This window comes from Sceloporus undulatus, chromosome 1 (genome assembly GCF_019175285.1).
Source record: "Sceloporus undulatus isolate JIND9_A2432 ecotype Alabama chromosome 1, SceUnd_v1.1, whole genome shotgun sequence".
In the NCBI taxonomy this organism is placed as follows: Eukaryota; Metazoa; Chordata; class Lepidosauria; order Squamata; family Phrynosomatidae; genus Sceloporus; species Sceloporus undulatus.
In genome coordinates this window covers 124,245,832-124,259,598 of record NC_056522.1, presented here as the reverse complement: position 1 = coordinate 124,259,598, position 13,767 = coordinate 124,245,832, and positions in this window count along the sequence as shown.

Genomic DNA, 13,767 nt, shown 5'->3' with positions numbered 1-13,767 from the left:
AGTAAAATAAAGTACTGCAGAAAGCAAAATATAAACAGTTGAAATTCAAAATGTATATGTACTGACTTTTCCTCCCTTTTGAGCAAACAGAACTAGAAGAAAATTTGTAATGATAAACTGGAATGACATCCCATTCTTTAAAGAAATATGCCCATTATCCACATTGCTTGTGAAATAAAACATATAAAGATATCAATATAAATACATCCACTGATTGCTTCACTAGATGTCTCACTAGATGGAAAGCAATATATTGTCAAGATATATTCCAGATTCCTTCAAGAAAACGTAACTTCATTAATATTTTGTTCTGAAATGAAACATAAGGACATCTTAGACACCAGAGTAGAGCTGTGAGTTGATTAAACTCATTAACACATTAATTAAGGGACATAAAATCCTGATTTCCCTTATTAAAGATAAATCAGATGCTGAGAAACTGCAGTGTGGATATTGCACAACAGAGCCAATTTAAATTAATTCTCTCATCAATTTTTTTACTCAGATGAATTGCCAGCATGTGATGTCTCCTTCTGCTTGGGGATGGATGAGAGAGGTAATGGAGGTATATTTTTTATGGAACCAGTTAGCGTCTCATCGGCTTTTATGTAACATCTATCATTTTGTGGCAAATGTGGCAGGATGTTGCCATGCTCCTTTGTCTCCTTAAGTGCAGCTATTGCTTCTCTCGAAGAAACCTAGAGGGCAACAGGGGGACATTTACTGATGAATAATATTGCCTGACACATTTTATGTTTAGCATTTGTATCAAACAGCAGCAGGGATTTCTGAAAGGGGACAGTCAGCAGCTCACGCAGGAGGAGAGCAATGGCCACAATGCTCCCATTTTCAGCCTCACCAGAGATGACAAGCAAATTTAAATGTCTCTATGAGATATAGAATAAGGTCCTGTTTGTGAGTTAGGGGCTGCTCATTTTTAAAAAGCCATGAGTAACACAATTATATTAATAGGTGGTTGCTACTGTGCATCTTCAAGTGTCTTCCAACACTCTGCAGCTATGGCCCAACTCCCTCCATCGCTTCTTGGGGCAGCTGACTCATTCATAGTGCTATAATTGATAATAATAATAATAATAATATGTTTTATTTATATACCGCTATTCCAAAGATCATAGCGGTGAACAGCAAGTAAGTTAATTAGCAAGTAAGCTAATTTGCCCCCCAACAGTCTGGGTACTCATTTTAGCAACCTCGGAAGGATGCAAGCCTGAGTCGAGCTTGGGCCCTTTTGCTGGTCTTGAACTCGCAACCTTGTGGCTTTGAGTGAATGGCTGCAGTACAGGCATCATCACCATACCATTTAACCCCTCTTTGGTTACAGTTGTTACAGCTCTTCAACACCACTTTAATTTATAGTTTCATGAGGCATTTAAAATCCCCGGTCAGGAAGCTCTAGTGCTGTGTTGTTGTTGCTCCTCCTCCTCCTCTTCTTCTTATTTCCATTGCCATCATTTTTGTTCTTGTGTACCTTCAGGTTGTTCTAGAGGTATGGAGATTCTAAAGTGACCCTATCACTGGGTTTTCTTGGCAAGGGGACTTGTCATTGCCTTACTCTGAGGCTGAGAGTGTGACTTACCCAGTGGGTTACCATGGTGCAGCAGGAATTCAAACCTAGAGCCCAAATGCCTCATCTGCACTGGGTGGTAAGTCTGAGGTCAGTCCAGAGCATTATGTTCCAAAATGGCCTCAGATTGGCCACATGCACTGGGACAAACCTGGCAAAGTGGTGCATCATTGTCTGAACAGGCCAGCTGAGCAGACAATGTCATGTGATCAAGGGGTCCTTCTGTCCTATTTCCTCATTATTCGCATGGGCAAGCCCACCCTCTGGAGAAGCAGTGGCACACTATGAGGCCTATGAACGGAATTCCTTCAAGCAATGTGGCAATGGTGGCTCCAGAGAAGGACCATCCCCTTTCCTCTTACTGGTCAATGTGGGGAAGGGAGATGTTGTGGGGAGCTGGCATGCAAACAGCTAGCCAACCTGAATTGGGTCAGGTGCAGATGTTCACACAAAACAAAACCCTGAGGCTTTCCTCTTTTCATCCTATGACTATGTTAGGATTTTTGTGCTATTAAGACTCAATTGTTTTTCTTTTCTCATTTAAACATGAATATATCCTTATATAATAATTATACGCATATGTAACTTGTAAATTAGTATTGTAATTTTCCTTTCCCCTTCTAAAATAAATCTGTTCATTCGTGCTTATCACATTCCATTTCCCTATAATATGTGTTGAACAGCCTCTGACTTTCCTTTCACCTCTGAGTACATGAAGAGTCAAACATCCTTTTAGCTTCTGTCCTGTTGTGTCTTTAGCCACAGCACTGGTCATAGTTATCCTCTGCTATACCCAAGTAGCTTGCTGAATGCCATCCAACCTGGGAGTCTCTGGCACTGTCTCTTGTTTCATTTCGGACTATATCATCATAGGGTTCTCAAGGTCGAAGGCTTCAGGAGTGGTTTAGTATTGCCTTCTTTTGTGCAGTAATAACAGGCATTAGCTATGGTGCCTCTCCCGTTGTCTTCAAAACATCCTCTGCCAGTGTCACCCCCCACTACTGCTGTTGTCCAGTAGCTGTCTCACACATTTTGTCTTGCTCCACAATAAAAGCCTTCCTGACATGGGAGACTCTACCAGAAGCACTGCTATTGCCATCATAGCCTTTTGCTTCACAGGAGCACAAAATCCCACCACTGCAGAAAGGTAATGCCATGGGAATAAAGCTGTAAACCAAGTTAAATCCCAGTCTTGTACCCATCTTTTTATTTCATTATGCTTTCAGCAAGCTGGTTGATCTGCAGCAGAGATGTTCACTGCATCTGTAAGCTGCATGCCTAGCAGTAGTCCAGATGGTAAGGTTTTCATATTCCCCTGCTTTTCCTATCTGAGACATTTGCAGATGTTTTATAGGCAAGAAAACAATACCTCTCAGCAGCACAGTGGTGTTCCAGTTGTTTAAGCAAGAAATGCACTGGATCAATCACATGACCCAGTTTGTTGGCAAGATTAATTTGGAAGCTTTGTATCAAGTTTTACGCTTTGATAGCGTAAAGGAGCCCTGATGGCACAGTGGTTAAATGCCAGGATTGCAGCCACAAGGTTATGAGTTTGCTCCTAGGGCTCCAGGGTTGACTCTGCCTTGCATCCTTCCTTAGGTCACTAAAATGAGTACCCAGCTTGTTGGAGGCAATTAGCTTACACTTTGTAAATCGCTTAGAGTCTACTGAGTTCGGTATTAAGCAATATAGAAATTGAAATGCTATTGCTCTGTAACTTAATACAGACTAAAGACTATTAAGACTAGTACATAATAACATAAATATAAACAGTTAAACTTTAACAGATATTCATGCATATAAATGACTTATAAGTTAATTTTAATTGTACTGCATACAGTTGCATATTCTCCAGCATTTTGCAGATGACAACTGGGACATATGTGGCTAAGCACCATCAAAGTGTAGTCAAGATGGCAAAAATTATTAATGAGGAAAAACACACAAGCTAAGATAGGCTGCAGCAGTTTGCTTTGCCCTGAGGCTACTAGGAAGGGCCAGACGTAGCCCCTTCCTCTTCCCTCCTACCGAGTTAATTGAATTGAACTCAATTTGCAGCAATTGCAGTAAGATGAGGACAAAGGGGGGAAGGGGGAGAAGGAGAAGTAAAACTGAGTGCAAATTACTTTTCCACTTTGAACTCTGTTTTGAGTAATGGAAGTAAGGTGACGACAAAGAGGGGTAAGTGGAAGGAGTAGAGGGAAGCCAGGACCAGGACATTTTAAAAGCAGCTGAAAAGGTGGGATGACAGAGGATTAATCAGGACTGACCCTGCCAAACTGGGACAGTTAGAGGGAATTAAATTTATATATAAATGCACTTTTTTAATTGTACTGTGGATGCTTTGAACTTCATTAACCATAAAGTGTTCTTTTTAATATTTCCTTTTGGTTTGTTTCCATAGCTTAACAACAACATGAGAATAAATGGAGCATAAATGTTGTTTGTTTAGAAAAAAACATTTAAGCAGGTATTTCTTTAAGAGTATGGCTATTCACTACAAAAGATTAATTGGTCAGTTCTTGGTTGCACATATAATGATGTACAATTACACTGACTAAATCTGTCTTTGCAACTGACCTTAAGCATTCTTCTGGGCTTAAAAGGTGAACAAGGCAATTATTTTAAACAAGATCCAGGTTGTGTAGCTGGTTGCACTGGCCTTTCTAACTTGTGTTAATACAGCTTTTTAGATTTCTTTAACTCACTAACAATAATCCACAACACAATTAAAGTTTTCTTATAGAACATTCTTGATTGGGTCTAGAGCCTGAACTTTTAAATCAGTGAAGGTAAAATTAAATGTGAACTTCTGAAAGAAATAGTGGGATTAAGAATATGCCATATATAAAAGTGGACAAATATTAATGCAGTATATTTGTCAAGGAATATAAAAGTCCTATGGTAAAATCTCTCTGTGGGGTAGATGTCTACACTAGCATATTTTAAGTGCCAGGAAAATGCCGTTATTTCCCCAAGGTTTTGGCTTGTGTATTTTTTCCCTGCTTATGATCATTTTCTACCATACATTTTATTGTTTGTATTTTATTATGTTTTTATTGAGTTTTTTTTAGTCATTCTATATTTCATACAGTTAAGCAAGCAATTATATAATCTGTTTGCACACAGTTTATCGTGACACTTGAGTTACATAAACACTGGAGTCAATTATTTACAATTATGTCATGCTACTTCACATTTATATCCCTCTGTTTGCACAGCAATATGTTTTGGCCAACATCTGCCAACATTTATCTGAGTCTCAAAAATAGGTCAGAGGATGCAATTCCAGTATAGTTTTGGTGAGGTTATTGATAATCATTGTTATTCCAAGTATGCTGCAGAACAATGTCCAACGTACACAGGGGTCCAATGAATTATCTGAGAAGGCCTGCAGGTAAACTGCTCTCTTTCTTGTGCTTCTGACAAAAATGGATGAGTTTTGCCTCAACACATGATACAGAAGTATTGGCCACCAGCTATGTTCCAGCTTTGGGAAACAGAATATTTGTAACCAGTGGTGCATATGGGACTCCATTTCCTTGTTTAACCTTTACCTTCTCTTTCATCAAACTACTATGTTAAGGCAGTAGCTTTCAAGCTATGTTCCAAAGAATCTATTCTTTGTTAAAAGGTTACTCAACCAATTGTTTGTCTGCCATTACTAATGTTGCCTTCCTACAGTACATGTTCTTGTCTAAGCCAGGTCTGGGCAGGCTTCAGGCTTTTGGAGTACTTTCTGTTTTTTAACTAGAATCCCAAAGTCCATGAATCAGAGCCAGGTGCAAAAATAGAAGGAAGAACAGAGTTAGGTACAAAATGCAGACAATTTCTATACTGGCAGTATGTGTGAAGCAGTGCCTTTTATTTTATTTTATTTTATTAAAAAACATTATTAGTAATTTATGTCTTAAATATGTTTTGAACATTTTAGACATCGTTTTAGCATTGGTCCAAAACACATTGCACAAATAATCCAGTTTGAGATTGCTTTAACTTTCCTGGCTCAGTGCTTGGGAATCCTGAGAATTGTAGTTTTCTGGGGCTCCAGAGCTCACTGACAGAGAACGCTAAATGTGTCACAAAACTACAGTTCCCAAAATTTCCTAGCATTGAGGGAATTAAAGAGGGCTCAAACTCCCTAGCATCGGGGGAATTAAAGGCCCGTTCCACACGGGCATATAGTACGCGCGGAGCTCCGCACGTACAAAATGGCAGTGCCCTATACAGACGGGGGCTGCCATGTTGACGTCGCGGACACATAGCGTCCGGATGTCGCGCTGTGGAAATGATGCGGCGAGTGCGCCATTGCCACCTCGCCGCGTCATTTCCGCAACGCAAGAAGAAGCACCATTTCTTCTTAGCAGCGGCGGGAACCCTTGTGGTTTGGCCGCTGGGGCTTCTCGCCGCCACTAATGATGGCGCAGGCAGACCGCCGCTTTCCGGCGGTCTGTAATGCACCAAAGTGGTCTCAAACTGGGTTATTTCTGCACATTATTATTATTATTATTACAGTGGTGCCTCGGGATACGAAATTAATTCGTTCCGCCATTCCTTTCGTAACCCGAAAATTTCGTAACCCGAAATACTCCGTTAGCACTGGAAAGCCTATAGCAGCATTTGAATTTCGCGACGAAATGAATTTCGTAACCCGAAAAATATTTCGTAACCCGAAACAGTTTTTGCCAATCCGACTTTTTCGTATCCCGGAAATTTCGTAACGCGATCATTTCGTATCCCGAGGCACCACTGTATTGGCATTTAATTCTTTTTAAACTTTTGTAGAACAGGATTTTTCAATGTAATTTTATTTATATATTTCTGTAAGCCAACTTGGATCCCACCCTGGCAGAAAGACAGGATATAAATTCAAAAAATAAATAAGATAAATTTTAAAAAAATAGTATCTCACAGAATGATGGACTGCATTCCCTGCACCAGTGCAGCTCCAAGTTCTACCTTTCAACTATTTGCTGTGATGGCTAAACCAATTGGCATTCATAAACCTTTGCCAATCAAACTGCAAATCATCAAGCGGTCTCCCAGTAGATCCCAATCTTCTTTGATGCACCCCCTGGTGTAAGGGAACACTCTCTAATTATATGGTGACTCTTAAGCCAAAGAAGTGTGACAGAAACTCCATGCAAACAAAGCTAAGATCCACTATACCACTGTCAGAAAAAAAAAGCCTCACAAGCAAGGGAACATGGGATCTCGAACTCAGGGTCAGGGAGAAGGAAGGTATCTAGTGATGGCTAAAACATCAGCAGCCGCTGCCACAAAACCGGCTGGGAATGTCATCTGGCATCCAGAGCTGCAGGGAATTTCCAATGCCTTCGTCTGGGGGTGCATCTAGAACTGCCATGGTGCCATTCTACAGGATCATGGGCTTAGCAGTTTTTGTGAGGCTTTGGCATGATCTGGCAGAGAAGGCTAAAGACCATGTAAAACTACAAATCCCAAGGTTCCATAGGATGTAGTTATAGCACTTAAAGGAGTGTTGGCATGCATTATTTCTAAAGTGTAGATGCAGCCTAGGTCTATCAAAGACTATCTCTGCTGTGGGATGCACATGATTAGGCCTGACAGGGAGAACTGCTTCAACAAGGAGGTAGAGATACTTTGAACAGTCTTTGAAAAGGTACCATTGCTTACAAAAGTAGGGTGCATGCAAGTGTCGTTCCATTGCTTGATCATGGCTGAAGTATAATTTATAGATTAAGGGTGAGCAATTATCAGGGCTTTTGAGGTTGCATCATTGAGTAACACCAGGGAGTCCAAAACACAGCATAATTTCCCCTTTCACCTTTTAGGGACTGTGAGGAACTGTAGATTAAAAAATAAAATAAGTAATGGGGCAATGGGGGGAAGCCACATAAACTGCCCTGGGGGCTTTATGCAGTCTATAGGCTACACTTTCCTCATCCCATCATAGAAAGTATGACAAAATGTTCTCAAATGCATGTGGATTCCACTCAGAACAAATTGAAACAATTCTCTCAGAGCTGGAAGTTTTGAAACCATTCAGCTTCAAGTGCAATGAGTCAATTCTAGAAAACGGTTCCATAGAAATCATTCTTGCAAAAATTTACCTCCAGTTGTTCAGGAAGGGAATCACTGTTCTCTTATTGCATTTATGTTTGAGATCCAGTAGTCCTGAATTTGATCCGAAAAGAGCAGGTCTGGAGCTTAGACAATGGACTGCATAACAAAGACAGACGCATGCACAATTTCCCAGTGTTTCCTCTGGCAATACCATTATTGCACCTAATAATATCATCTACATCACTGCTTCTCAGACAATCTGATAGGAATTTTCTTTTTCTAATGTGCCTGGGACTAGTACCATGTTTGTGTCCACCGACTATAACTGTTCCTTTCTTTCCTGGAAACTCACCATGACCTGGTAGCCAATCGTTTGTGAACCAGCACAAATCCAGGGATCACTTTATTATTACTGATCTACATTATGAAGGGATCACACATCTACTTATACAGACCATCATTTGCTCTCAATGACCTTCGAGATTTTGCATGGGACAACAGGCTCAGTCTCTAAACAAAGAAAAGGACAAAAAAAAAAACCTGACATCAGAAACTGCCACATTCAAAAATACCAGTGGGTGAGCATTTCAGGCTCCCAAGACATTACTGCTGACGTCAAAGTGACCATTCATGGGCAAAGGAACTTCACTTAGAACAAGAAATTGCTGGATTAACATTCATCACAATATTCAACAGTCCCCTGCTGTTTGAGCTGGAATAAAACCTCTGTTTGTTTTATAACAACATGCATTAATTAGCTTACCCAATGCCAAGTCTATTTCCTGAATAGTTATGGTCAAATCGCATAACTGGCTCTACTTGTATTTTCTGCATTTCATTTCCATCAGAGCTCAGTGTTTTCACTTGAAAGTTTTATTCGGTTTTTTGAAAAGATTTATATACTACCCAACTGGAAAAAGCATTCAGAGCATTTTATTAATCATAATAATTCACAAGAGTCAATAAAATAACAACAAAATTAATCACAGCCCTAAGAGAGACAGTTCCAGTTCTAAAATGTAAAAACATTGAGATGATTAAAAGCCAGATTATTTCCCTTTCTTATAAACAATGTGTGGGACTTGCAGAACACTGCATCCAATGAAGCGGACCATATTCCACAAAAGCTTATTCCATAATAAATTTGTTGCTTTTGAATGTGCCATGAAGTTCTTTCTTGTTTTGATGCAATATCATATTAGTCAGGGCTTCATTTTCAGAACAGTGGTTTGTATTTCATGCCAATTAGCTCACTTTCTTTTTTCATGAATGGTTGCCTTCCTGCTAGGCTGCATGCCTTGAGCAAATGATATTAGTACCCTGCAGTGGTTAGTTTACCTACAAGGGTTTATTATGAGCTGGGGTGTGTGTATATTCCTGTCATTCCTTTCAGTTCTCTGTAATGAAGAATCCAAGTAGGACCCTTTTGATTTCAGTGCATTTAGTAAAAGTGTCTACCTTCTAGAAAGCAGTCTCCCTACCCATCTCTGAATATGCCACATTTTATATAAGGGAGGGGGGACTGGCACTCCATTTCAAGGCTGATGGAGCAGCACAATGACAGGTGTCTACTTGGAAGATAATTCAGGTAAGGATCTGGGGACCAGCTCCACAGTGTGTGCTTTAGCTGGTTCCAGACTTAAGAAATTATTAATTTTCCACTCCTGAATCCTTAAAATTTTCAACAATGAATATATTCTCTTAATGATTAATGCTTTATGTCACTTCAGCTACTCTTCTGGAGGTAATTTGGGAAGAAGCCCTTTCTCGTCATGTTAAATGATGTTAAAATTTAACTACGTATCTGTTTTTATAAAGAATTAATGTCAGAAATTAAGTTCATATTTTTCTTTAATGTTTTAATATTAACAAATAGGTTAATGCATTTTGGGCCACATGGAAAAGATGCAATTATCCTATCGCCTCATGGGTAACCTCTACTGTCACCTCTTTCTCCTCTACCTCCTTTTCACTGCTGTTTTTATTGCTAGTCCCCTTGTTTGTCTCTTTGGACCCAGTAATCAACGCACACACACACAAACATGCACACAGAAGGGGAGAGAGAGTGAATGCATTCTTTATACTGTATAATTATAGCATTTTGACACCATTTTAGCTGCTATGGCTTGCATCCTAAGAAATCTTGAGAATTATAATTTGGTGAGACATTAGATTTCTACTGAAATCTAGGAGAGCCAGTGTGGTATAGTGGTTTGGGCACTGAATTAGCACTCTTGGAAATCAGGTTTCAAATCCCCGGCTCATACATAGAAACCTGGATGACCTTGGGCAAATTACACTCTCTCAGCCTCAGAAGAGTGTAATGGCAAACCTCCTATGGGGCCATCTTGCCAAGAAAATCCCATCATGGTTATGCTTTCGGGTCATTATATGTTAGAAATGACTTGAAGGCGCAACAACAAGTAACAGAGGGACTATACATTTCTGAATGTGAATGGAACTACAAATTAAAGGATTGACAAAGTATTATAATAGTGTATAGAGACCAAAGAGAAGAAGAGGAAGGGTGATGACACCTCTACGAGGCCCAGCCCTACCACAGTCAGAGTGAGACAATTCCCTTAAGCAGCAGATCTGGGGAGATGGAGAGATAAATGAAGAAATGTTGGAAGATAAAGCTATGTGTACTATATTGCCTGCTCTGTGCCCCCTAAGCCAACTTGTGGCCCCCAGGTGTGGAGGCGAATGCTTTTCTGCACCAGTGTTCAAGTCCCTGCCAGTCTGGTTTGCTTCTGAACATGGAACAGGTGAACAGCTTCTTCACCTTGGACAGCACATCATTTTGGATCAGCTCTGACTGCCATTTTTCCTTTTGCTGCTAAAGAGGAAGACAAGTGATGAAGAGGAATAAGGAGGGCTGCAGCTTTAGTCCCTTGCAAGAATGAGAGACCAAAGGAGATGGACGTACTGGGAGGCACATTCTCATTATTCTTTAATACAGATGGGTTTCCCCTTTGTGCACTGCCCACATCTTTTGTATTCCTGTGGAGAGGCTAGGAAGCAGGTTCCCCCTTCTTTTTCAGCACACGTCCAGCAGTGAGCTATCAATTCAAATCTATGGCCAAAGGCCTAGGGTGGTAATTAGACCAGATTAATTTTAAAAAGCAAGAAAAAGTACTTGACCTTGAGGGAGCAGCAAAGCTCTCCACCTCCGATATTGTGGCGATGCTGAAAAACAACTGGTTTGAGCCATATCCTTATGCAGTCAATGGGAAATTGATTTCTTTTTAATGGTTATGGCGTGTACGCTTTTATATTTCTGTTCTTGTCCTTTTTCCTGTTGCTACTCATATAACTATTGCACTCAAGAGTCTGTCTGACACAATAATCAATTACAGCCCAACACTGCAGCTGTACATGTAATACTTATTTTCCTTTTTTTGCAGCTGAAATAATGTTCAGAAGCTGAAATCAGAGTGACCTGAGTGCCAAAGCCATCGGAGGCCATAAGCATGATTGCCTGCTTTGAACTACGCCAAACCTCAGGAGCCAAGGGGGGGGGGGGGGGGAATAACACCAGTCCCACACTCATTTGAATTATATCCAGGTTTGCTGATGTTTTATTCTATACTCCCAATGAGTTTTCTACAAGTGATCTTGGAAAGGAAGCTTTGCTACTGAGAATGAGACAGAACATTCTTGATCAAAAGGAAGCCTCATCATTGGACAAGAGAGTCAATGTGGTTGAGTGCTGGACTAGGAGTCCAGTAGACCAAGGTTTGAATCCCCATTCAGCCATGAAGATCCACTGGCTGAGTCATACTCTCTCAGAAGAGAGTATTAGGAGAGCAATGGGAGGGGGGGGAACCTCTGAACAAATCTTGTCAAGAAAATCCAGTAATAAGGTTGTCTTACGGTCGCCATAAAATGGAAATGACTTGAAGGCATAGGAAAAAAAACCGATCTAGTGAGGATGTTTGCCCTAAGATTTGAAAAGTAAGGCGCTTCTATATTTCCCTTGGCTGTGTGCATTAACAGCCTCCAAGTCCACCTCAATTTATGGTGACCCTATGAATGAGACAGGCCCTATCCTTAACAGCTCTGTTTAGGTTTTGCCGTGGATTCCTTGATTGTGTCTATCCACCTGGAATGCATTCTTTCTCTTTCTCTACTATCTTCTACCTTACCTTCATTGCTGTCTTTTTAAGTGAATTATGCTTTCTCATGATGTGAACAAAATATGACAGCCTCAACGTAAGACTTTATCACATATTTGGTATGCTTACCAAAGCAGAATTACAGCAGGATAGTAGTGCCTGTGGCCATATCTTATCCCACAATGCTGTGTCTGTCATGTAGCTGCTTCATCGTCTATCTGTTCTGGGACTACTCCTTTGCATTTATGAACAAAACCCATCGATGTCTCCCAAAGCAAATATGATATAAAAGGCATCACTGAAACCTGGTGGGATGAATCTCATAAGTGGAATGTAGAAATAGAGGTATAACCTTTTTAAGAGAAATAGGCCAAACAGGAAAGGAGGAGGAATAGCACTGTATGTCAGAGATATTTACACCAGTGAAGAGATCCAGGCCATCAATACTGGAAGCCAGGTGCAGAACATCTGGATAAAAATTAAAGGGAAAGGAAACAAAAAGATGTTATTGTGGGAGTCTACTACAGATCCCCAAGTCAGATGGAGGAATTGGATGATGCCTTTCTAGAATAGATGACTACACACTCAGAAAGGAGAAATGTAGTAGTGATGGGTTACTTCAACTATCCTGATATTTGCTGGAATTCAAACTCAGCAAAATCCTCAAGGTCTAGCAAATTCCTCACTTGCCTCAAAGACAATTTCATGGTCCAAAAGGTGGAAGAAGCAACAAGGGGGTCAGCTATTTTAGATCTGATCCTAAGCAACAGGGATCACTTGGTTAATGGGGTGCAAGTGGTGGGATCATTAGGTGGAATTGACCACGTTCTCCTGGAGTTTGTTATACAATGGAAAGGAGAAGCCAGGCATAGTCAGACACGCATCCTATACTTTAGGAGAGCGGATTTCAGTAAACTTAGAGAAGTATTGAGGGTGATCACATGGTCAGAAATACTAAAAGAGAAGGGAGTTCAGTGTGGATGGGATTTTTTTCAAAAGGGAGATACTGAACCCACAATTTCAAACAGTTCCAATGAGGAAAAAAATGGAAGGTGTCTCAAGAAACCAGAATGGATGACTAAGGAACTTTCAACTGAGCTAAGTTTTAAATGGAACATGTATAAGAAATGGAAAAAGGGGGAATTCAAAGAAATAGCAGGCATGTGTAGGGGTAAAGTCAGAAAAGCTAAAGCACAGAGTGAACTCAGATTTGCTAGAGAGGTTAAGAACAATAAAAAGGGCTTTTTTGGATATGTCTGCTGCAAAAGGAAGAAGGAAATGGTAGGACCACTGCATGGAGAAGATGGCAAATGCTAACAGAAGACAGAGAAAAGGCAGAATTACTCAACACCTTCTTTGCCTCAGTCTTCTCAGAAAAGGAAATGTTAATGTATAGAGTGTATGAAAATGTTCAGATGTAACATTTTGGTTATTCACTTTGCAGAAGCCTAGAACTGGTTGCAGCTGGGATTCAAACCAGCAAGTGATGTCCAAGGTCACAATGTGTGCCAGAGAGAAGCACGTAGCAATGTGTAAATATACTATGTCATCTTTGCAAGGGGGAAGATATTCCAAGATGCACAGGAAATTGTACAGGAAGGGGTTGAGCTAGATTGCCACATGGCAAATGGGTATATAAGCTCAGGTGCCCATTTGTACATTTTGTGGGTTTGTGGTTGGTGATTGTTCTCACGTGTGTCTTTGGCAACAAATAAACAAAGTGCCTCTATGGAGATAAGCCAGGAGTCAGTGTACCTTTCTTCTAGCAGCTGTTTTCCTGGCATGCTCCGGCAGCTAACAGTTGCTTATCTTCAACACAAGGCTTCCAAGTTTACTCTGCGCGCTCACGTTTGCATCAACAGGAAAAGGGTGCTCAACCTGAGGATAATGGAGCCGAAGACAGAATAGGGGAATTTCAGCACAGAATAAGTAAAGAGATAGTACAGGAATATCTATTTAATCTAAATGAATGTACGTCTCCAGGACCAGATGAACCACATCCAAGGGTATTAAAAGAAC